General features: G+C 41.2%; 1 protein-coding gene across 3 annotated transcripts in view; it reads right to left on the reverse strand.

Moving 5' to 3' along the window:
- Nucleotides 1–26782, reverse strand: part of ZBTB20 (zinc finger and BTB domain containing 20) — a 473031-nt gene that overhangs the window by 20344 nt on the left and 425905 nt on the right. For 2 of the 3 annotated variants that reach the window (XM_059466192.1, XM_059466193.1), the window contains 2 exons: nucleotides 14112–14208; nucleotides 7247–7434 (listed from right to left, as the gene is read on the reverse strand). The gene's annotated coding sequence lies outside the window, so the exon portion shown is untranslated. Of the gene's footprint in view, nucleotides 1–7246; nucleotides 7435–8058; nucleotides 8272–14111; nucleotides 14209–26782 lie in introns of those variants that run through there. The other variant, XM_059466194.1, reaches the window with a different exon arrangement.

The following is a 26782-nucleotide window of genomic DNA, read 5'->3' on the forward strand; positions in this document are numbered from 1 at the left end:
GAAGGTGTCTCCCTACAGCACACAAGGAACTAACTGTGAGAGATGCAAGCACTGAGCTGCACAGGATTGTAACAACCCACACTAGGACAAAAGGAGATGGAGATGCAGCTGCTTTAGTTTCCTTCAAGCAAGAATCACCTGTCAAACACTGAAGTATTCCTCTAAAGACCATATTAGGGAAATGGCACATTTGGTTTAGTCTTTTCAACCAACTAAGATAGAGGAGATGACAGCAGTAGCATGTATGGTTAAGACATGAAATAACAATGACTGGCATGATTACGTTTGACATGCTTCAAGCAGATCTCAGAGTGACAGTTTTGGTATGTGCAACTTCAAGAAGAACAACTATTGAAAGGAAAAAAAGAAGAGGAAGTTAGTCAGAAAGGGTCTGAAAGGAAAAGATAAGGATATAAAATCCCTAAGAACAGCAGGGAGGTGGCCTTAACAACACTTTAATAGAGTTCATATGCATATCCAAGGACAACAAAAGAAAAATGAGGAAGTAGAAAATGCTATAATGGTTAAATAACAAGGTATAAGAGTTCATTAAAGCTGAAATTTTTTTCTTCCAAACATGGAAATCATGCCCAAGTGACATTAATAGAACTGAGCATAAACTATAGCAGACTAGATGTAAAACAAAGATTAGGTAGGGTGAAGAGGAAATTTAAAGAAAAACTCACTAAAAGCATAAAGAGAAATACTATAATAAAACATTATTTAAACATATCAGACAGAGGAAGTTAGAACAATGACTGGTATCTATGAAGTGTTGCAGACTATGTGGATTGAGAGATCAGGTAGGCAAGTAGTCGTGTCAGTGTATTAACAAGACTACTGTCTAAGAAAGCAGTAAAGGTAAGCTAGGACATCACAGGAACTCTACTGCAGAATTTACATTATTGGTTCATTTTCAGGATGGAGCACGATGGAAGAAGGTAAGCCAGCTCTAGGGGAGAAGAGGAAAGCACTGCTCTGGAGACTTAGAAAAACAACCCTAAACTGAACCAAACACAAACCCCACACATAAAACCACACAAACAAAATCCCAAATGTTAAAAAAAAGTACTAGAACATCTTGATACATTGAACAGTGATGGATATTTGTACGTATCCATCAGTTTCTCACTTCACAAGTGAAGCAGCTGAAATACATACAGAAGAAGGATTTACTGAAGATTTATGAACATAAAGAACATGAATTAAAATCTCGGAGGGGGCTGACTCTGAAGACACAACAAAGTAAACTCAGAAGCTGACTGCAGACATCTTAATGAACAGTGAGAGTGTCCCTCACTGGCTGCAGCATGACTTATAAAGAGAAACACTACAGCATTACCAACTCAGTCACCTCAAGAATGGAAGCTATGGACCTGTAAAGAGCAGTACGTCTCATCCTTTTCCCTGGTACTTAGAAAGGATAGATACACTGTAGAAATGTCTTCAAGATGTACCCTGAAATCATGGGAGTTAGGAGCATGCATGGCAGTTTTAAACCAAAGCCAAGACTATGCATGTTATCACTGACATTTCTTTAAACAGAGAGCAGTAAGAAAAGCACTGAACACCACAACCTAACACCAACACAGTATTACAGGGGCATCAAATAACAGAACCTAATTAGACAAATTTTCAAAGGCATCTATGTGTTACAAATATAAGTGGTTTATGCATCAGTTAAAGTTGGGCTCCACAGTTGCTTCTGAAAACATACTCACTGACTTTGTAACTGAAGTACCATACGCTATTAGTCATTTCTCAAGAGACAAAAAGCCCAAGAGACCAACCTGACAAAACTCACTTAGTGCACTGATTAGAATACAGAGACCAGTTCCTACCATTAGCACATTTTTCACTGCCAGTTCTTCAATGTATTATGATGGCTTTTTCAAAAGGCAGGGTGAACTCAGCTTATAGTTTTGCATACCTGTACTTGTACCTACTTTTGTCTTTACACAATTCAAGCAACACATATCTGCTTCTATGAAAACACAAGTAATTCCTGACTCATACTCCTTTGATAATTTTACAAACAAAAATAAAAGTGCACGGGACATAGAAATCACTTATAACTACTAAAAAGAGAAGCAGTTACCAAACAAAATTTCAAATGTTGTGAAAGATGAAAGTATAATTAGTGTTGTAACATCAGTATTTGAGAACTATGGATATCCTTGCTTTCAGTTTAGCTTTCTACAGAAAAGGCCTGTATCAATATTATTATATAATCTAAAATAGATATCTAAACATACAAAATTTCTTAGGTCACCAAAAACAACCTAAAAATATTCAGCACTAGCTAAGACATGCCATACATAGATTCGCAAAAATACAGCTGAAATTACTATTTCATACTGCCTGACTGTCTAAACAAGGAAGCTGGTAGAATCAGGGGGCCTCCTGTCTTCACTGAGGGTGAAGACTATTTGAAAGCTCCAGAGCAGCTCCTAGGGAATCACAGCCACAAATTTCCAGGGAGAAGAAAAAGACCATCAGTGCATGTAACCATTCCCTTCCTGCCACAGAACCTCTAAGAGAAACACAGGAAACCTAAAAGGTAAAGATGAGGCCAAACCATCTTCAGAGCTACCCAGCCTCTACACTAGCCCCAGGCAAACTGAACTGGCAGATTCATGGGAAGGGAATGGTGAGTCCCTCTAGCTGCTCAAGAAAACAAAACCCCAGAGTTTCCATATCCACTCTCAATGCTCTGCGGAGTTCAGGAATCTTGTGAGGTTCCCACCCTGTCTTTCCCTGTCATGCTGGAAGGCTAAGAAGCTACAAAAATCAGTACTTAGAAGAGAAAAAAGCATATACTCTGCTTCAAAGTTCCTGTCCTGTGAAAGCTGAAAAATGCTGGAATTGGACCAAGTCAGCCATGGTACTTGAGCATGTAGGGGCAAAGAGCTCAGATGTGGTCTATCACTGACACTGTTTATAATGTGCATTCTATTTAATGCAAAAAACCACCCCCATCCCTGGCTAAAACATAACTTTAGAAAGTCCTCCCTTATTTCGACAACCTGCCAATGATTGTTTAACAGATTAAAAAAAAATATTCATGGCTTACTTTTCTTCTCAGCTCATTCCTTACCAGAGTCTCAGGTCTCTGCAAGAATTCTGTGTTCTCTAAAATCATAAATACTGCTTCAGAAGTTTTTCAGTCATTGTCCAACCTGCCTCTCTGTCCCATGGAAACTCTCTGCAAAGATGTTGCTTTTGTCTTGTCTGGAACAAATTCCTTCACAGATGGACCATCCAATGTCTAAGAATAACTCTTTTAACTATCAATAGAGACAAAGAGATTCAGTTGCACTGTTCCCGTGGGATTCCTTTGAGTTTGGACACATCTGTTAAGATGCATACATCAGAGCCTGAATGAAGTTTTTGTCTGATTGTATCTTTGAGAACTCGTGAAAGTTTCTGCCAAAATGATCTTATCTCTTGGCATGCTTACAAAATATATACAGTTATAGATGCTTTCTGAAAAGCTCCTGAAATAAGTGGCCTATGCAGACCAAACCAGTTTAAATACAGCCAGCTCCTGATGACCTTCTTCTTCTCACTGAAATCCTTAGAAACTTTACCTGAGGCTGTTCAGCCTTTGAACTACAGCCTTATTATGCACTTTATGCATTCTCTATCCATAAGCAAGGAAATATGTGAAAAAAATGTGAATAGAACAAATATCATTGCTTTCCTTTGCTTTTTTATAACCTTTCCACAACTTGTACTCGTCCTTGCACGAGCACCTTTCTTCTGGGTAAGCAGACAGATCTGTTTGTGACAGCTGAAAAGCTCGATGCATAACTCAGCTGGAGTTCTATCAGCTCACTCTTATCATTTAACTCCAAATTAATTCAATTATTAGTGGTCGTTTTGAACCATGAGGGCTGCCAAGCCCTCCATGAAAACAGTTACCTCAGGAAGCACCTCTTCCTCTAACTTGTTTCTCCAACTGTATTGCATTTCCCAAGACTAAAAGAGATGGGACTGGACACTGCATTCTGTGCTCTGGATTTAGCTTCAGGGATTCATCAGTGCTGGAAGTAGTGTTCAAACCCAGAAATCTAGGACCTAGTCCTACAAATCTGAGGAATAATGCAATTTCATTTTGAATAAGTGGCACCAGAAGCAGCATGTAGAATATATGCTACAGAATGAAACCTTAAATTATGTTGTGCATCACATATGACTTTACCCAAGGGTTTTTTTTTTCCTAAGTATTCATATCAGTAAGACTGGCTTTCAGACTATTGCTTTAGGCTTTCTTCACCTCTGCCTTTTACAGCTGAGGAGCAGATGGCTATCCCAGAGTTTTTATTTCCTTTGCTTGGAAAAAAAAATTATCTGAATCATTCCAAAAGCACCCTGATATTTTAAAGTAGATTGGCTTCTGAACATTTCTCATAATAATAAATATGTGGTGTTGTTTTCTGCCAAGCACTAGTGACTGTGCATGCAAAATGGTCAGTGAAGATTTTAAACTGATTTCAATAGGTGGCCCATAAAATCCGAGCCTTTTTTTCCCCCCAGATACATAAAAGAGGCCTTATGAAACCATCTGTACATCTGTGCATTTTTCCAAGAATTGATACACCCTACCATACTGACTCTTTCTGGGTGCTTCTGGTATTTTCAGAGAAAATTCCTCCCAAACTTTCAGTCTAACTTTAGTTCTATAGTATTTCTGTACTATTTGCCATGCACTAGAAAACCCCCCAGCAGAATGAAGAATGTCCTTTCAAAATGAGGTATCTGCCCAGCTGTGGGGGTACTGCCCAGGCAGTAGGATGGTCTGGGCAAGGGAAGAAAAACAATGTTGTGCTGTCTGAAGGTAGAGGGAAGGACAGAAAGTCTTGCTGGCCCAAAGAAGAACAGCATCACCTGGGTCCAAAAGTTGAGAGGAAGAAAGATGCGGCAATGTAGCTCTGAGGGGAGAGGAAGAGACGGACAACGAAAGAGATTGTAGAGTGAGGGGAAAGAACTGACCTAAAAGACAGGGCACATCAGAGGTACGGAGAAAGCATTTGTAACTGCAGGGAGACCGTTTCTAAAGTTGGGTGCCACAAAAATCAATCTTTTGTGTCCACAAACATATTCCAGCAATCGAAGGATTGAGGCCATAGCAAAATACCATAAAACATGGTAGAGAGCTACAGTAAATATGCAGTAAATATTCATCACGCCTCATTTCAGTTCATGTGGGTTCTTGCTGTTTTGCAAGGGCATGCCAAACACTAATTATATGCATACCACCCCTAACAAATACAGCCTGATAAAGGTCATAACCCATAATAAATAATTGTCAGATTTTCTATTGCTTTCAGCTAACAGAGATAATACCACCAGAGGTCTTACTATTTCCTGAATCTTTGCAGGAATTTAGCTATATTTTGGGAACTAAATTTCAACAATTCACAAGACAGGACAATGTTAATGCTGGAATTGCTATTAAACCCATTTTCTGAAAAAATCCCCCACACTTGCAGTGTGAAAGGAACATCTAACCTGGGCTGGCAGTTTACTCCTATTTACAGAATAATACAATTGTTCAGGTTGGAAAAGGCCTTTGACATCATCTGGAAGGTGACTTGGGGACAGTGTCTCCTAAAAACTTAGGAGTCTAAAAGACACTGTGCACAGAACAGGTAGAGCATGAAGAGCTGCAGGCTCCACCTTCCCCTGCTGCCCTCTGCCAATATTCCTCACCCTGAACTTGGCCACCTCAGAAAGCAAAAGCAGGAGCTCATTCTCCAACTTCCCAACAATCCCTGCTGGCCTCTGTCCTAAGGTTGCTTTCATGGGTTTCCATTTGTACTGTCAAAAAAATCAGTGTGAGGTTTCAAATCCCATTTACTAATGAACTCTTTCATCTTTGTGAATGGGATAAAGGGATTCTTTGTTTGAAAATAAGGATTATTTTTTTCTTGTTGTTCTGCTCATTTTTTGCATCTTTTCACAAGCTTTTTGTTTTCAGAAAACATTACAAGACAAAACTGCACCCCAGTTTTAACAAAGAGTCTGACATCTCCAATTTGAAAAGAATTCTTGTATATACTAAATTGCATACTGCCTGCTGTTCAATTGTTTCACAGCTCTTTCTTCTCCCCAAATCACCAGGTGAGATTTAGGAAAGTCTCCCCAATGTTTACCAGCTCTATTAAAATCAAAATTTCTAGCAGAAGCTCATAATGAATAAAGTCAGAAGCCAACAGGAATGAATTGCAGCTAAAGTGATTTTGATAGTGATGATCCCTATAACCTGACTGCTTCCAAGCTTGGCCCTGAGGCAGGATTTTTAAATTAAAGAAAGAAAAGGATACACATACTTTTTAATCTGATTTTTTATTGTCATGCCCTGATTTTTCTTTTTTACAGGCTATTGCAAAGTCTGGTTGGCTTCTGAGCTGTTGAAACCTGGTGTCATCATCTTCTTCTCTTCCCCCCCACCTTGTAAATTTACATTATAAACCACTGCAGAAGAGGTAAACTATATATTCTAAAACTAGTGAGTGATGAAATTCGCATTACCCTGCACATTCTTGCTCAAGAGACTTCCAGGCAAGGACCTCTGTGAAATGACAATGTTTTGAAGAGCTGGCAAGGTCAGGTGACTTTCCAAAATCCAGTTTTAATAATCTCCTCCCTTATTTTTTGTATTTTTTGGCAAAATGGAGAAGAACATTTTCTAAAGGGCAATTAACCCATGCTGAGTAATCTGGAAGTAAATGCCCTCAAAACAAGGGCCTTAAGGCTGGTACAACCACACAGGTCTACAAAGATTTTCCAGCCTCTCACAGACTGATCCTCTCTACAAAACGCTCCCCTTTCTTCATGGAAACTTTACAGTCCTGGGCTGCGGAGCCAGGCCCATGTTTTCAGCACAGACTGAAACCCCTCCAGTCAGGAGATATGGTTGGGTAATGAGAAGCTTGTGACTACCTGGAGCAGAGCAACAGTTCTAGTTGGACAGGGACATGCTTGAGGGGTCTCTCCTTTTTAATTTGCAATAAGCAGCAACCTGACCTAACAACACGCTCTCAGTTTTTCCTGGCTGATTGCATTATCACAATCTTACCACAAAAATGTTCTGCTTTAGATGTAATTCCCAAAGAAGGGAGAAGGTAAGCCCTGAGAAGATCCTCTTTATGACGTTATGGGAAGAGCATCCAACTGGAAAACCTGGTGCACAGTAAGGGAGGTGTTTTCAGGAACCCCAGCAGCATGTTGGTGTACTCACAATCAGATGACCCTGTGTGTGCGTGCAGGTTTGTTGGTGAATGTGGAGAGTGGATGAGGGCTGGGCTCAGAGAAGGAACAGCTTCAAGGTTCAGGCAGGGAAGGCCCGGCTTGGCGCTGCATGCACCCGTCTGAGTAATCTCATTCTCCTCAGACGCCTTCTGGTTTTCAGCTGTCTTGGGTTTCTTCCTGAAAATAAACAAAGAGACCTTTGAAGGGACTGACTGCATATTTGGGAAAAGGCATTTTTAGAATCTGTTAAAGATAACTTTCTTCCCCCACCACCACCTCCCTCTCGCCTCTCTTTTCCCTTACAGGGAAGGAGGCAGAGAAGACTTTCCTCCATACTTCTTGTTTGGAAACAAGCTGCTCCTTGTTTTGACTCTGATGCAATGGCCCTGAGACTGTATTACAGCAAATAGGCCAAGCATGAAGCTCCTTATTCTGCCCCTACTGATGACATATAAAATGAAACTCGTCCCAGTAGTTTAGACAGTCAAAGCACCATTTGACAAATATTAACCAAGGCTGTAGCATTCTGAATAGAGAGAGTTATACAGAAATATAATAGAATTGTCTGAAAAGCAAACAAATATGCAAGTTCAAAACTAATCAGTGCAGAGACTTGATTGTGGGGAAGAGCACTGAGGCAATTCTGAGATGCAGAGTTCATCTAAGTAAAGCATTAAGACTTGGAACCTGAAACAGCTGTCTATGAGCACTGAGCACACGGAGCTCTCAACACCTCCCTCCATCCAGAACCTCCAAGGAATTAAGCCTCAGTGGAACATCAAGCAGGTAGTGAGTCACCACCTTAGCTTCACGGCTGGAGAAGCCGAGGCACCGGGCGAAGCGGCAGGCTTTGAATCACACAGCGAACACCTGCCTCACTTCCTCCCTCCGCTACACAAGTGCAGGCGCTCCCTCGGTGCTCCCCGCGCCAGGGAGCTGCGCCGCCAGCCTCTGGAGGGGACACTGCTGCCCCGGGCCCGGGAGGCGGCTGGGCACGGGGCAAGCATCGGCTACTGCCGCCGCATGCCGGGGGCAGAACCCTGGGCACACAGCAGGAGCCGGGCAGGCTGGAGCCCTGCCGCTGGAACCCGTTATCTCCTGCCGACCCTCGAACAGTGCCGGGGCACCCCGGGCGCACGTCCTGCCTGCCGGCAGAGTCCTTTCCACAGGCCGGGACTCTCCTCACGGAGGGCCAGGGCGGGAGCCCCTTTTCCCCGCGTGCCTTTGCCCTCCTGCGTCCCACCCGGGACAGGGTTTGAGGGCTGCACTGGCCTCTCCATTCTTAAAGCGAGTGTCCAGCGCGGAGAGCGCCGATCCCGCAGCGGGCGAGGAAGGGCAGAGCGGGCCGGCCGCTTACATAAAGGCCTTATATAAGGGCGGCACGCCCGGCCGGGGGCAGGGCCCGGCCCGCCGCCAGAGCCTGCGGCCGCCGCCGGGAGGCAGCACCCGCACGGCCCGGCCCGAGGAGCAGAGCGAGGAAGAAAGAGTAAAAAAATAAGTTAAACGGGCCAGAAGTAAAGAAATAAAACAAATCCTTTCCCCAGCCTTCGTCCCGCAAAGCCCCTCCAGGAGGCGGTGGGCGCGGAAGGGATGCCTTGGGTCGGCCGAGGGGCAGCAAGAGGGGCCCGGTGGCAGCTGGCTGGGCCTCGGGGTGCGGCCGGGAGCTGAGCTGGGCTGTGCGGGTGAACCACGGCCAGCGAGAGGGCCACACTGATCACCCCGCAGCTTCTGGCAGCCCTGGTGCGTTCTGGGTTACCGGGACTGCAGTCTCCACACCACGGGATGGGCTGATGCTATTGCTGCTGTAAACTATAGCTTGTACGTGGGCACGTATATTTTAAAGTACATGGACTGTTGTGTTTGTAACAGTTTGTATGGATCTTTGGCATGATCCAAACTCTGGCACACCTTCACACACCTCATTTCCAGAGCCCAGGATATTCCCATGTGCAGCCCGCATGCAGTGGGGACTGCAGGAAATCTGTGCATAAACCAGTGGGTTTTTACAGCATTGCTACCCAAGCAGCTTTCAGATAGCACACCTTTCTGGCCTGGGAACAAAGGCTGTATGTAGGCTTGGACTCTAGATGCACAAGGCAATGAAGTTCCTTGTACCCAGGAGCTGAACTGCTGTATTTAAAGTCTGTTTTCAGCTCAGAGTTAAGCCAAGTTATATGCTTGGAATACAGCCTCTGACTCCAGGTCTATTCACACACAATGCTGCCTGGCCTGGGCAGGAGACTGCTGTTTTTTGCAGAGTGGGGGCTAAGTCTGAGTAAATAAGACTTGTCAGTCAACTAGCACAGCTATAGTTCTGTTGTTAAATCAAATACTGATTGATGTTTCATCCTGTGGCTGATCCTGTGCCTCCCAGGCCTTCAAAACTCATTAGAGGGACAGGTTAAAAACACTATAGCAACAGGTAGTGACACCAAGAAGGTTGTGCAAAGCATCCCCTGCTTCTTTCTATTCAAACCCATATTTTTTCTACTTTGCTCCTAAGGCTGACACTGTGTTATCAAGAAGCTCTTGTGTCATCATTTTTCCACATTGCAGTCCTGCAGCTCGATGACTTTTGCTCACTAGGATGGTAAGAATATAGTAGTGGTGCTGACTGGCGCTGGAGATGACACCTCTCCTCAGGATCTCATTTCTCTCACTGTTCAGACATGGGCTGTATGTCACTACCACCTGAAAGGGATGCAGGCTTCCACAGGAGGGAAGCTAAGGAATCAGCAAAGTCAGCTAAGCATCTAAAGAAAGCTTTCCAGAAAAGAAAAATCCTGGGGATACTGTGATCAAAACTACCTATGAAGAAACCCAAACAAAGTTCTCCAGTCTGCAATGTCCAGCTACTGTTGCCAGCAAAGGCAAAGTCACAGAAATCCTGCTGTTACTGTAAGTATATTGCTGTTCTTTTGTTCTACCTTATCACCCCAACAGAAAGCTCCTATTGCCATGATTTTCACCTATATATTCTAATTAAATACTCTTACATTCTCTTATATGGTCTACTTCTATTGCTATCTTTTTCCTATAAGTCTTCACAGGGAGAATTGTTAAGTACTCAATCAGGTTATGGCATCTCCATCCTTGGAGATTTTCCAAACTTAATTGAACAAGGCCCTGAATAACCTAATCCAGCTTGGAAGTCAGCTCCGCTCTGAGCAGGGAATTGGACTACAGACCTCCAGAGGACCCTTCCAACCTAATTTTTTTTCTGATTGCACACTACTTCTATGAACACTTCCATCAGCAAGCTCTCTAATATATCTCCATGGTCCAGAAGGTAAAAATGACACACAAACTTTAGAAAACTGTGAATTGTTACAGCAACATCAAAAACCCTGAAAGAACAAGGGTAGGAGCAAGAATGAAACAAGTAATAAAAAGTGTTGGTGGAACCTTCCCAAATTACTCCTATGTATGTCCCATCTCTGGACTTCATTGATTTGCAATACTATGTGCTTATTTCAGTAGTAAGGGCTAATCTACCTTGCTGCTTTAGTTCCTGTGACTACGTTCTTCTCTATATACTAATCTTGGAAAAGAGCCGTTTGCTATTTGCTTGTTAGTAAGGGCAGCAATGGCCATGTTTGGAATGCAAGAGACTTAGGAATGTGCTGTTGGAGTAAGGGGCTCTGTTCTGATCTCTGGTTATCTCCTTCTCTATACATACCTGGGGTGCAATACAAGTCCTTTCCAATACTGAACTCATTCTTAGCATTATCAAAGGGCCATCACCATCCTTGCTCCTTGTGAAGAATGGCAGAAGGGCAATACAGCAAAGAGATGGCACTTTGGTACATGGACTTGATGCATTGAATCCCACAAGCTGGGAGCAGAAAAGATACTGACTTTGAAAATTTAGAGGGCCCATGCAGAATTTATATTTGCTATTGATTTACAGGAGATTTATCCACTTTATTTCTAAACATCCTACCTACTCTATCACTTTAAATTTTCTGTCCTATGTCCATGTACTTTCCATTTGTTGGTATTCTCTTTTAGCCTTCCCTTATATTTATTGTGGGTTTTTTTGTGATGTTAATTTACACCACTTAATATATATTATCTTTTTTCTTCACTGTATGCTCTCCAGTACCTAACAGTAGGCTAACTGCCTCCCCTGTCTTTCCTGAACTGAACTGTGTGTATCAGTAGTTGTCAGCTCATGTGTAAAGCAAAATGTATACAATCACTGCCATCATATTATTTCTGTTTTCTGTCAGCATCCTCACTGCACTGAGGAATTTGCTCCTTTCTGTGTACCTTAACACCGCACTGTCACAGAGCGAGATCGCAAATGGTGGCCAACTCACAATGATGCAGCGGCTGCAATGATCTGGGCACTGGCTGTAAACTAGAATTGGCTCATTTCTGTTTCATCTGAAGGCAGAATGGGTAATATTTTGGATGTCCTAACCTCAAAGCTATCTAGAAACTAATTACTACCTCTGAGCTTTGGAATGCCTTTAAAACCCCTGCCACACTTCCCCTTTCTTGCTGCCACTCTTGCATACAACTTTCTGTCCCTCAACCCTCCACTCGCTCTCCACAGTTGATTTCTTTGCATGTACTCCTTTGCAACCATTACTTGAGTTTGGAATGAATTTCCCCTAGATGAGTTAACACGTTCTCACAGTGGGGCCAGCAAACCTGGTTCCTGTCAAAAATAGACAAAAATAGTATATGTTGTACTTCTCACACAGCAGCTATAACTAATGCTTGAACCTTCCCTTACAAGGGGAATAGCTCTCTGTCCTGCAGAGACATCAGGTTAGCACTGAACAAATTAGCTCAGGTATAGGAACCAGTGTAGCTGTGCAGAGCCCACAGCAGCATCCTGGCTCTCAGGGGAAGCTATGATAATGTGACTGCATGAGAATAATACTACATAATGAACAATAATGAGGCAGTTTTCAGCCTCTGAATACAGGGAGGGCTGGGTTACCAACCAGACCTTTGTTCGTTGCATATTAAGCAGCACAGAGGGAACATGCCACAGGGCTGCTGATGTTGTTGTAAGTGCTGCTGCTGGCTGAGTCTGCCCACCCATGTTCCAGGCATTATTTCGCCTCTTCACAGCTATGGCATCACCTTATACTAAGTGCCCTCAGGTCAGAGATGCCTGTAGTGTCCAAGCACTGCACTTAACTTACTGGTGCACAGTTAGTTTGTAACCTTAGTAATTCACAGGGGCTGAGTAGAATTGAAAAAAAAAACCCTGAAAAAAACCCAACAAAAACCAAAACCTCCAGCTTTTCAAATCCTAAAAATAAGAGTGTGAAAATGGTTCACGTCTGATTTTAAGCAATATTTTCCCTGAGTGTTCTGCTGCACATTCTTTATCTGCCTGTGTGCGACTAACACAGCTCCTGATATCAGTGCTTATCACTGCCAGTGTTGTGTCTCTTCCAGACATGACATTGACAATACATATTTAGAAACTGACAAAGTAAAGAGAGAGAGATGAGTACAATCAGTGAATATAAAAAAATAGGACTGAAAGAACAACAAAAACCCACTAAAATCTGCCCAGAGACCTCACCCAAAATTCAGGGCACACTGAGTGCCAGAGCTGAGGGTGAAGCTTCCCAAAACAAGCTCCCTTTAAATCACCTGAGCCATCCCTGTTTTCCTGCCAGAAGTGTTGCTTCAGTAGTTAAAAGTCCTGCACAGGCTGACTGCCTGAATATTCACACAGCTTCCTCTGATGATTTTGCAGCCACATTGATCTTCATGCTGTTGCAGCTACATGACTGGCAGTTTGTTTAAAATCTCTGATTGCAAGTTTTTGTCATACAATGGAAAACACAAACTCCTGAAAAAATCACCATAAAATGTAATATGAAAGAGAAATCCCAGCAGAACACTGCAAAGCAAGAATGGGAGGCACAGAAAACTGACAAGAGAGACCCAATGTTCTAGTGCAATAAAAGCCTGGAAAATTTAATCAACACAGAAAAGTAAAATAAACTCCAAAATCCCTTACAGGAGACTGATTAACATAATTAAATTAAACTCAGAGATTAAGTTAAAGTAAGATTGAAATTTTCTGGGTCCTTTTCAGGCCTGAGGTAGGGTTTATATGGCCCCAAATTTGTCAATTTATTCCATCTAAACCACAAGTCTCATGAGAGCTGGGTCCTGACTACAGAGCTTGCCTGATTTGTAACATCAGGGCATGTCAGCTATGCTAAACACTGGGACAGTACTGACAATTACTGAGAATTGATCAAAAGAATTAAAAACTATTATATTTATGGGGGAGAAAGTACAAATATCAGGCAAATGGTCATTTCAGAGCATAATGAAACCACAATGCAAAGTCAGAATTCTCTCAGGCAACTTTACCTATGTAATCCAGCCAAATCTACCAAATTGTAATGGCCTTAAGTCATAAATGTCTCAGGGCCCAGAAAGAACATTGTTAACCTTTAAGAAGTTGCAGTAGATTCCATCTGTATTGCCTGAAACACCAATGAGAGATAAGGTGTCTCATTAAAAAGTAACAAGAATAAAAAAGAAGATTAACACTGCAAAGATAAACATGGATGAACCAACTAGAACAGCACGAACTAGAGCAGTAAGTATGGAGAACCTGCCAAAGTAAAAAATACAAGCAGATCAAACCAGCCATTGCTGAACTATGCTGTGAGGGTATGACTTAAATATTTAACAGTTTTTTACTGACATACTTTTTGCCCACATATTTCCTTGCAAATTTCAAAAGCAAAACTTAGTTTACCCTCATCAGTAAGGCTCACAGGTGCTGCAGTTTGTTTTTGTTTTTGTAGGATGTCTTATTTTGCTGAACAAGAAGTCTTTTATAAGAGATAAAATATACTTACAGTGGTTTCCAAATGGTATCACTCTTCAGGTAAATTACTCCAAGCCTTGGACCTAGTGCAGACGTTCATTGGGGCAGGGAACAGAGAGAGGCTGTGTCTGTACCAGGAAGAATCAGAAGGAAAGGTCAGGGGGAAATAATAATTATTTACTGAGAGCAAGAAAACTTGCTACAACTCTAACTGGCATTCTGTGCTGTGAGTACAGCTGGCTGCAGCCTGGTAGTGCTGAATTCTCACTTCAATCCCTCCAGCCCTGGCTGCAAACGACCACAAACAGTCCCCAGTTACCCCAGTCTGCCCAGGCAACCTAATCCAGTGAAGCAAGGAGGAGAGGGAGGATTGGGCTACCAGTAGGACTCCTCCAAAGGGCTACCAGCAGGATTCCTCCTCAGAAGTCTCTCACTCCAATGACATGAGCACGGAGCACTGACAGAGAGCTAGCACAAACTTGGCATTCAAGTGCATCTCATCAGAACAACAAGGCCAGTCCTGTTCTGAGCAGCAACAAACACTTCTTCAGGACTGAAAGGCAGGAAAAGGAAGGGAAGAGTCCTACTTTGTGTCTTTTGCTGTCTTTACATCAGAAAAAGCATGGCTTGTATCAAAGCAGAAACCCCACTTTTCTCTCAGCCACCTGGTCTACTGCAGTGACACCAGGGAAGTAACTTATTGCCAGCCTTGCAGGAAAGATTCAGCTCAGCAGCAGTTTTATCGCTGAAATCTTCTGAGATAAACAGATAGTTGGAACCAATGGACTGAGATGGGAAGGGATCCACAGAAAAACCTCCACTCCAATATTTATTAGATGGTGATTTCCCCATCCAGATCTAAGTTTTTGGGAGTATTTACATTTTTGGGGGACTTGAATCCCTCTCCAGACTAAGAGAACTCCTCCTTTGCTAGCTTCTTATTATCCTTTGGTGGGTCACTGAGGGTATGTTGGGAGTATGTCTGAAGTTGACATCCAGGGACAGAATTAAATCCTGCTCACTTCACTTATGCAAAGAACTCTTGAGACATCAGCATATTCAGTCCTGTCCACAGAAAAGCCACTGGTGCACCTTCCATGAAAAATGATCTTGCCTACTCTGAGCAGACCAGAAAAGCAAATAGTTGTTTTATCAAAGAAATCAAGAAGGTGAATGAAAAATGGTAAGAGATGTAATTGTTATTTCACAGGTAGCTAATGTCACTGTGCAAGGTGGAATTTATGTCTGAAAAAGCAACACAAAAAACCCCACTGTTTGTGCAGCAGGAACACTTCAATAAGCACCAACAGACACAATGAGCAATTTTAGATGACACTGTAATAATGTACTTCACAAAATATACATTCAGTTTTATGTTCAATTCACACATTTTGTAATGCTGATGTTTCTTAGTGACTGGGATATATACTAAATTCTCATTTCAACAGGCTACATGAAACCTGGCAGCTACATTTTATAGGGGTTCAAGCAAACATTTTCTTTGATTCCAGTTTTTTTAGGTTCTCCCCTCTTGGAGTCTGCTTTGAATTGCAAATTAAGTAAATGCAAACATGCACAAAATTTACAACTTAGTCTGAACCTCTGACTTTCACCAGGGCTTGGAAGAGGAACCACATGCATCAGGTTAGTTCGAAAGAATTACATAAAATAGTGACACTTTTGACCAGAACTAAGGATTGAATTTCAAAGGTGCAGTAACGCCCAAGGATTCTGTAGATTTAAGTCCTTGCTAACACTCAGCATGACTTACTTTCAGACTCTCCTTCCCACCTCCATGTATGCTCCATCTGTTCTGTTAACGCTGACCTTGGCTTCTTACATCCACTTTGCACACATCAGTCTGTCTTTTATCTGGCTATTACTCACCTTTTTAAGGCATGAATCCCACATGCCTTAGAGACTGCCTAGTACTTCAGATAACATTTTAAACTTGTACTAGAAGCAGAAAAATCACAGGATCGGATCTTTAGTCTTTACTTCGGCAGAACTCCTGCTCACTTCACTCCTAATTTCACACGAGAGAAGACTAAGAACTGCATGTACTAATCCTGCATATTTTGTCACCTCTCTTTTTGTGTCATTATTGCTCTTCCAATCTCTGGGATCCCAATCCAAGTGGCTCTCTCTTGTAGCACTGCCTAGCACTCAATCTGGCTTCCCAACAAGGGTCAGGCAGACAAGTTATTAGAGATGGGCTGTTGGAAGTCTTCTACAAAATCTGGGCTCAGAAATCTCTGTGAAAGGCAATACTTAAAATATCTTCATTTTTCTCCATGTTTTTTGCTGTGGCCTGGGAAGATATCTTTGTTCCAGTGTGATGAGCACAAAGCACTGAGATCCTCAGCAGTTTTTAGGCACTTTTTAAATACATAAAATCAGCAAAGCTGATGGTACTTCTTAAGACCCTAGTATTGCAACAGAGAATGAAATACTCCAAATTTTGTAAAAGACTTAATTTAACTTTGGAAAAATGAGAGGAAAAGGATCTTTGACCATAAGAAGATTGGGCAAAAAGAGAGACAAGCAGGACAACAAAGGAATGGGATGTGTGACACTGGATTGAGTAACTTCTCCTCTGCATACCTGGGCTCTTCTATCCAGAGAAGGAAAGCATTATATTTCTGTTCCATGGGGTACTGTGTGCTTAATTAAGATTTTGGAGGATAAATGTTCTGCATGAATGCATTCCAGAAATGGAGACTTTATTACTTAAATATTCCCACTAATGATAGTAACTTGGGCATTTTATATAAGCTCACTTCTATTCCACCTTGCTCTTTCCAAGTTTTATCTGGTAATTTAGAGGGTGTGAGGAACATTAATTGTATCAGTGTTTTTATTAAGGAAGGTCCATTTTATGAGAGTAGTGATGTACTACAGATTGTGATTTAAGATGTACACTTTAGGTCACTTTTATACTGACTTCAGTGCAGTTGCAATGGGCATTAAGTCAGGAGAAAATGTGATGCTTTACATAATAATGCTGATGATTAATGGGCTCCTGGACCATAACTCTGTATTCTGAGGCACTGATCCTCCTTATCCCTCCTGAAATTTGTGTCTTGACCCTTTCATCTCTTGTTAGCTACCTTTCCAGGGCTGTTCATTAATCAGCACCATTGATCTGATGTGGTCTGTCATATTGTATTACCTAAAACACACAGAAGCAAGCACTGGCCTGACTCTGCTCTTCACAACACACCATCATATTTCCTTTACAGATGACTTAAATATTATAAGCATCAACTTACTGCTGTTGCTTGGTCCTGAAACTGGCTTTTTCTAGATTAGTTCCCTGCAGGATATTTCTCTCTCTTCCCCTGGATGTACTTCTGTCTGCTCAGAGACACCATCAAACACATTCAGTATTCCCTGCTTGTTAGGAACACTACTATGTCTGACCAGCAAGGGACAATCAACAAAATAGGTCCTTCTCTTTGCTTGATACCTGGTACCACAATCTTCTCTTACTGTTCTTTAGTGATTCCCAATCAAGTAGACTCAAGTTTTTATTTAATTGCTATTTATTTTATTCTTGCAAGAGTCTTTTCCCTAATATCATCAGAATGCTTCCTTCTGCCTTTCCACTGATCCCTAGTAATGAAAAAATTAAAAGATGAGCTTCTTGTGAGCTTAATTCTGATTACTCTTATTTACTGTGCTGGAACAGTGCTGTCTGTCATGAGGCAATAGAAAGTAACTCGCTAGTGACTCGGAAGTTAGCATGTCTGATCTTAATGCACATATTGTACAGCTCTCTTGAGTCATGTTGGTTGAGTTTTAATTGATGTTTTCACAGTCATGATACATTTTCAGACTGGGCTGTCTAGGCTAAATTCAATTCTTTTTGGTCACTTTTTCTCTCTGGGAGTAGGATTTTGGATTAAATTCTTAAGGCCATAGCAAGAAGGAGGAGATGAAAACATCAGCAAGCACAATTCAAGAATGAACTTTCTACATAAAGTGGGTTATTCCAGATATATTTTACTGTTTATAAGGAGAAAGTACATTGTCAGACTAGGACTGACTATGGCATTTACATTGTATGAACAAGGTTAGGCCATTGGCTATCTATAGATAGATACCCAACCCCAATGTCTTAGAGACCAAGATCAACAACTTATAAAAGCCACTGTTCAGCAGAAGCCAGAACTTCTGCTAAAAAAAATGACAAAATTTAGCAACACAAGACATGTTATGAGAAGGCCATAAGCATGGATTTTTCACAGTAGTCAGGGCTTTATTTCCAAGAGGAAATGGCTAATTTCTGTATTCCACTGGGAATGCTGTATGTCCACTATCAGTACAGCCTAAAAGGCAGAAATTAATTTGTTAATGGATTAGACATTTACAGAAAGACTGTTTAAAGAGGCTGGACTGCTCTAGCCTGGTAAAGGCCAATTTCCCACAGGGACATGTTTGCAATAGCACTTGAGAAAAAAATCTCTCCCTGAAGTCCCAGAGGTACTTACTGAAATCCAGAATAGCAGGAAAGTCTACATTGTAGGAAAGTCTCCATTACGTTCCTAATATTTCACTCAGAGGCCCTCTAATACCTGTCTGCATCTGTTTATTTTTCCCTTCTTTCAGGGCCTTTTATCTGATACTATAGAATTTCACTGATCCTAAGCTGCAATTCTTAAGTTTGATTTTGGCACTTGGAGTAGGCATTTTTGAGGTCTCACTTTTGTTCTGTTGATTCTTCTGATATTTCTTTCTATTTGCAAGCAGTACTCTCAGTGTAACAGCTAACCATGCCTAAGAGTTCAGGTTGAAAAGGATGACTCTTCTCCTTCTGACTTTCCTTTCCACTTCCCATGCCAAATCCCCTCCTACCTGGGGCAGTGGTACAAGGCCTCAGTCCAGAACATTCTCTCTCATTTAAGATCTAACTCTGAGTGCAACCTATTTTCCACTAATGAAGACCTCTACACACTCAGTGTGTTGAGTGTGTAAATTCCACACCTGCGGGTGTGGCAGGTGCCCACGCAGAACGTGTGCTGCCCTCTTGGCTGCTCCTTGCAGGGGGCAGAGCAGGATAAAACCATACTTGGCAATGTTAAGCAACTGTTTGGACTTTGCACACCTGATTTGAAATGAAGATAACTTCTACTTGGAAGAGGAAACTAAATGTAAGTAGTTGGTAGGCCTAATCAGAGCAGGAGCAGGTCACCCTGCGGTAAGATTCAGCTAATGGTTTAAATGAATATAAAAATCTGTGATGCCAGACTGAACCATAGCAGTGTGTCAGAGCACTTTTCACATGTGGGAACATGAAGAAGCAGTATTGTACACATACATAGATATATACATATAAGTAACCATATATTTATATATGTATGTAGAGTTATATGCATTATCATTATTTTAAAATTATCTTATTCTGGCAGAACATTGCTGGGTATAAAACATGGAATTCTGTGTGTTCCTACTTTGCAGCCTTCACAGTTGTATCTGAATGCTGAGTGAAACCACGTAATTTTCAAAGCAATTCATTAAAGTGGGGTGTGACTGAGGCAAACAGATAAGTCCTAATTTTTTTGATGTTGGTGTGCAATATGGAGTAAATCATCTGTGCTCAGTGGAACTGCACCTACATAACCTTTCTCAGGAACAGACTGATTTGTGGGTAGTGCTTGTATACTGCGAGTGTTGTTGAATTTTGAGTGCTACTTTTCTACACATACTTAGTATTAATAGAAGCAGTTTGAGGGTATAAACAGCCTCAGGCATTTATATGCTGATGCTGTAGGTTCATAAGGCACCAGCATTATGGCATGAAACTCAAAAGGTTCATGGGAGGGGAACAAGTAAGAGGTTCAGGTTTTGAAGCCATGGACACTCAGGATGGCCAGTGCAATCAGAATATTGTCTTGTTAACAAGAAGGCAGCACTCAAACAACATAACATCGCCTTGCTGTCTTAAGCAAGATTCTCACAAAACTAAAGGTATAGTTGTGCTGCAATTAATACCAATGTTTCTGAAGCTGAAATATGAATTGCCATCACTGCAATCACCAGAGACGAAGAAAATGTGTAGAAATTAAATTGTAACAGTAATATATCCGCCTAAGCTACTGCTTTGGCTAGATGAGCCAGATTAGCTCATGACAGATGAGCTTCATGAACATTTCATTGCCAAGGAACCCTGTCAAAATATTGGTGATTTCTCTGAATCTGTTCAACATCATGGAGATGTCAAACGAAATCTGAAAGGACATTATTTTTCAGGAAGAACAAAAACAATGAAAGCATACGAAGAAAATGAGCTGAGTTTCTTCCCCTACATGTTGCTTTGGTTTCAGGAAATGCTGTCCTTGCAAATAGTTGGGCACAAACCCTGAAACCCTTTAGTCCCATAGATACTGGTGAATTGTAGAAAGTATTGAATGTCCTCAAAGAATAGATCTCCCTGTTTCAGTAACCAGATTTTCAAACAGACAATGTATTTTCACTGAGGTGCAGGGACTGTGTAATCTCAGCACATAACAATTTAATCAAGATTTACACCATTGACACTGGTTCTGCCATACCCCCATCCTTCTTGGTCACAGTTGTACAGCACTTGATGCATCAGTGTCTGGCCACTGAGCTTGTGGTTCTTATGCTGAAAAATTATCTCAATCATAAGTTGGAAGTACCCTTTGATGAATATGGAACATGATACAAAATGGTAAGTGATAAAAGTAATTAAATTTTTTTCATGGCTTGTTGCTTGCAGAAACTATGACATACTGTTTACATTAATTAAAGGTAGAATTCCATGTAGGACAGTGGAAATTTCAGCTATAAATTTCAATAGATTTGCCCCCTTTGTCACGGGACTATCCCCTTCAAAGTAAGAAATAAAAGTTTCTCTGATACATCTGGTTTTCTCAAGCACCAAGAACCAGGTTATCAAACAGATAAACAGAAAAACTGAGCACCCTCCTTCCTCCCAAAAAAACTTTAGCAAAAAAACTTCCTCTCCTTGAGCTTTCATTATGTGACTTGTTTTATAAGGAGATGAAAATACTTGCATGATTTTTATATGCCTTTACTAGAGGAAAATTTATATTAAAAATCACAATTGCATGGATTCTGAGGGGTGAAGTCTTAAGCAAACAATCTTTTCCTTAAGTTTTATCATTTTTACCACCACTGCCTGGATGCTGAGCTAAACAACTGTGTTACTGTCACTTACGAAAAAATTTAAATTATTTTAAATTTTTTTTTGTTTTGTTTTGGATTACTGTCTCCATCTCTGAAGATTTCCCTTGCCAGTCATTCATTAAAGAGTCTGTAACCAACACAGTGAAAAGACAAGGTAAAAAGCATCACGAACGTCTTTTCCCATACCATTCTTCCTGTGTGTTTGCTGCCTCTGGCCTCAAACTGTACAAATGAAAGCTTGTTTGATTTATGTCAAAAACTATATATAAAATATCACACGGGATCCACAGAGAAACCGAGTCACTCTGGGCTTTAGTTTCAATATCCATTGAGGAATAACTGACTACAGCCTTGGAGTACATAGAACTGATCAAAGCACTTGCTTCCTCACAAGCAAAGAGAAAACCACTGTAGATTTCCTGTTTCATGCTTCACTGCCAAAACACAATGAAAAAAGTTCTAGATGAGCATGTGAATTATTCTAAAACATTGCTCAATCAAATCTGATGGTTATGTGCATTTGAGAAACTCATCATTGGAAATGTCAAGTCACTGACAGCAGTGTCCTGAGGTGTGATATATATTTGTGATAATTATTTGCTTTTTAAAGTTATGCATCATCTGCATCAAACCAGGATTTTTCTTAAGTGTGCCTGAAATGTAGAGATGTCAGTGCCAGTTGTGTTATTCAGATCTGGGTTTTAAACACCCTGTGCCAGGAAAACACAGAGTCATGATATGACTACAATGCCATTTTTAAGCTATTCTGAGTTATTTTTCACTATTCCCTTAAAACTGTATGTGGTGTGGCTGATGGAGAATGATTACTAACATTAATAGTAGCTGAAGTGACTTCCATGCAGTATATGCAGCATGATGCATTAAGGAAAATAATTTAGCAATAATTGTTATTCTTACTTCAGTATTAGCAAATGATACTTTTGGGATTTATCTTAATTCAGTATTCAGCTCTCTTCTGTGGCTTTTAGAGGCCTCTTCTCTGGTCATTTCAAAACTTCTTTGAATGAAACTGAAGGCAGTTGGCTCTGTTGTTGGATAAGTTCTGCTAACGTAGGAGGGCTGTCTCCTGAGTGCTAAAAAGACCATTTGCAAATCTTCAGCATCTCTTCCTTGACAGCAGAAGTTACTATGCAGAATGGTTTAGATGATGCTGAAATGAAATTTTATAGGAGATCCACAATATTCCAAGAGGAGGCATTGTAGGGAATGGCAGTGACTTGAGGGGACCTGATAGCAACTTTCCCACCTTTTATTTCTGGAAAGTGACTCTGTAATAAGCACCGCACCAGTGTCTGAACTCAATACTTTTTCTTATCAGGAAAGAAATTCTGTGAGGAGGTGATTTGAGTTTTTGACTGTAGACAATCTGGCAGCTACCTTACTCCTGCTATTTTGTGACAGAAAATCTTATAAGAAAATGGCCCAGATGAACAAAATTATCAGGGCTCTTGCAGATATTCTGATTTCTGCCATGATCGGCAAGAAGTACCACAGGAGATGGATCAGGAATCTTAGCTGTAGGGGAGCTTAGAGCTATTCTAGTTCAATCAGATTTCACAATTTGCTCTAATGAAGAGTGCTGGCAGAAGTTCAAAGCTACTCCAGGTCTCGACTCTCCCTCCACATTACTATAAAAATGTCTGTAGAAGTGTTAACTGCAGAGGAGCCAAAAGTTGTTTTGGTTCCAGTCTTTCCCAGCAGGAGTAACTGAGAAAATAGAGTAGGAGTGCTAGTTCTGCTCACAGCTCCCTCAGCCTCCTGCAGAACACCAGAGACATTGCGGGGAACACGGCAAAGTGTGCCCAATGCTGTCACCCCTCACAGCTCCTGCCGCCTCAACCACGCCCTGCAAACACCATCAATACAGATGTACTGGCTCAGTAACTCCAGAACTCTTTGGAATTAGCATCAGCCTCCACAGCTGATAACCTAAAGTCTGTTTGCAAGCAGAAGGTATCAGGAGGATGGCTGTGTTCAGCCAGCATTGATTTCTTTGGCCTTTTGTCTGTGTCTGCTTTCTGTCTCCTTTGGAGGTGGCTACTGTTACTACAAGTAGCACGAATCACATCTCTGTTAAAAAACAGAGCTCCAATTGTCTTACATAACCTCTGGTAACTGCATGTCTAATAATAGCAAGCCATTCCCAGGTAGGGATTCTGTGTCCCAGACCCAGACACATCCACATGCGCACACACACATACTCCTATTACTTTCTGTGCCTTGTTTCTGGTAAGGAGTGAGTTTTTCACATGCAGTATGACAGTTCTGAGCTGCAGGACATGGCAGCTATTATTTTAAAATGCCATTTTCACTTACTGCCTTGAGAAGCCAGTCTGGTATGTGCAATTTGCTTCTCAGGCCAAGCAGCAAGAAGGAGTGAAAAAAAAAGCCCAACAGTTCTGTTTGGTTTTGAGAGAACATTGAATGGTGAAGGCTATGATTGGATCCTGTCCTGAAAGCTTGAGCCTTTCTAGGTGTTAACTCTCCTTCTGTCTCTTAGGGAAGGCCCAAATTTTAATAAAGTACTTCTCATAGTTCTCAGAAACCCTTGTTTTTACACCTCTCGGTTTCCCCCTTGGAAAAGTAAATGACAATATGCAACTCCCTCATTACTTGAAGGCTAATAGATAATGCTGCAAATCAATAATGAGGTCTTCAGATAAAACTTCTCTATGAATTGAAAATACTATTCTTTTCATAATCCGTGAGTGGTCTAGAGACAGAAGGAGTTTCTGAATATTACTCTGGTGTCACAAGGTTCTGAACTGTCATTCAGTAGGAGGTCATCCTTGCATGACTATCTACAACTAAATCATATAACTGAGCACTGTCCAGACATTTCCTGAACTCTGACGGGATTGGTGTCGGACCACTTCCCTCGGGAGCCCCTTTGCAAATTGAGTGGTTCTGGACTATTTCACAAGGTTTGCCAAAGAAACCAGTTCCTTCTGACCTCTCTTATCATCAGTCACCATTTCTGGGCATCTAAACCTGAATTATATGCTATTACCAACGTAAGAGCGAGATTTCAGTCATCCCAAACTCCTGTATTCGCTCATTTTAAGAGATGTCTTGGAGCCAGGGATTTAGAAAGTCAGTTCACTTCTGAATTTGTTCAGCTTTGAGAGTTCAGTTTAGGTTCATCTTTTTACACTGTGTGAATAGAGCACATGTGTGAAGAAACAGCAAAAAACGTAGGTGACATAATAAAAAATGTTCTTTGGCTTTTATTGATAAATCTATTATCTTTCTTAGTTCAGATAATCTTTCTTGAAAGTTTGTTGAGAGTACTTGAAAACATCAAAACTCAGTGATCAGATGTTCAGACTCTGGTTCTATGCCTACCTCTGACCAAGGCATGTCATACTGCATGCCCGGCAGTATCTTTGGAGAAATCCTACTTTCTGTTTTCTCGGGATCTATGGACAACAACTGACAATTTGGTATTGTTATTATAGGATCAAGTGTCTTATTTCTTATGAATCCCTGTGTCTACAAATCACCTTGTAGTAAAGTCAGATCTAAACTAAACCTCGACTGTGTTTGAACTCACAAAGTGACTGCTCTGGCCAACAACTGCAGATCGACTTTCATGGCTGCCCTCCCACTAAGTTAGTCTACAATACTCATCTGATCTCCCACAGATTTCTGTGGGTGCAATGGGGAAAAAAATTGGACTGATACTTGTATTTATTATCAAATAAAAGCCTACAGTTCAGTAGCAATAAGACTGTAGTGAAAAGTCCAAAGACCTGAGCAAGTGAAAAAAAACTAAATCAAACAAGAAACCTACTGAGTTGTAAACTGTAGTTTATCAGTATCATGCAGTCATGAGCTGACTGTGTTACTGCCCTAGGGTAAGAAGTTCTTACCTTCTCTGTAGGAAGTCAAATTAATTTGCCTTCACTATCTAGTAATCCCTTTGTCAAGCAGTAAGAAATTCAGATATTGGCCCCTCTGTGTTACAGTGCATTCTTTGGAAAGTTGAAAGAGAGAAATGAATGGAAACCGTAGAACATGCATCAGATGCTGAACTTGCAGCATTCTTGCTAGAAGAGCAGTATTAATATTTTAATTGGTGATTATAACACCATGTCCCAGATTCCAGCTAAGCATCTGAGAACACAATGGATCTTGTGCAGTCAGGCTATTTTTATTAGGACTGAAACTCCAGTAGGAAACAATTTAACTGCTTACCCAGTAAAGGGTTAAGCAAAAGTTAGACTCAGGTTTCCAAAGTTCCATCTGAACTGGCTTCAAGAAGACATGAAACATCTATGCATCTGGAAAATGGAACTTGCAATTGACTTTTCTTACCATCTGCTCTCAAGAACATTTTCTGCTTGGGAGTTGCATAAGCAATGAAAAAAAAGCACACAAACAACTTCCTGTACCATGTTTTCGGTCACTTGTAATGACGCAGTACAAAGCAAACCAGCTAAATATGCACAACTGTTCCTCACTCCAGATGACAAGATGTATTATATAAGAGCAATGCCTGACAGAAAGACACTTATTTCAAGATATTGCAACACAAAGAGCACCCAAGGGGAGATATTCACTACATGTGAGAATTGGGGGCAAGAGCCAGGGAGAGTTTTGCCTCCATCTCAAAAGGCCAAGAGTAGTTCAGAAAAATCAAAAAGCAGACATTTTTCAGTTTACAAAGTAAAATGACAGAACTTGTTGGGCCTCTTTCTGTAAAGGGGAGTTTAACTTGTAATGAATGGATTTTTTTGTTATTTAATGTCACTTTAATGCATTTTAGATTCAAAATTATTCTTATTCCAAAAGCTTTCAAAAACATAATTTGTTTAGACTCACTTTGTTTGTCTGTTGGGAAGCCACGGCCTGATTTAATCTTGTATTGTGGCATAAATAAAACAATATCCCCAGGAATTAAGAGCAGTTTAATCAGAATAAAAATATCTACCTCTCCAAATGAGTCCCAAGCTTTTAAAACTGTGCATGTATGTATGTGTTGGCCTTTCTCTTTCCAGTGACTGCACTAATGGAATTGGATGGAGACATATGGGGAAATCCCAGTATCTGCGCTAATGCAGTGAACTGCTGAAGAGGGGCTCTAGCCTTGACTGAAGCAGGGTGTGCAGCTAAAGGAGGTAGTTTGCCTCCACTTGGGGGTGTTTCTGAAACTGAAGTCAAGATGAGTTTCCTCACCAATGAACAGACTCAGCTCAGTCGTCAGTGTAGATCTGACCTGGTTTGGGCATGGACACATGATCACGTTACTGTTGAATTAGCCTGAGTTTGTGTTGCTGCAGGAGAGCAGACGATACCTAATCCAGCCTGAAGTCACAGTGGCGCAGACAGGTGACACTTGATCTGACATCCAGCCTGCCACATAAAGATAATCCATTTGTTCTGAAAACATTCAAATCAGTGTGTGAATTTATCCTAGACCAACATTTTCTGTTACACAACTATAGTGGTTTTGATATGGTTTTATGACCGAGTTCCACTATGCAGTCAACCTACAGCTTCAGAAAC

Source organism: Ammospiza nelsoni, chromosome 2 (genome assembly GCF_027579445.1).
Source record: "Ammospiza nelsoni isolate bAmmNel1 chromosome 2, bAmmNel1.pri, whole genome shotgun sequence".
NCBI classification, from domain to species: Eukaryota; Metazoa; Chordata; class Aves; order Passeriformes; family Passerellidae; genus Ammospiza; species Ammospiza nelsoni.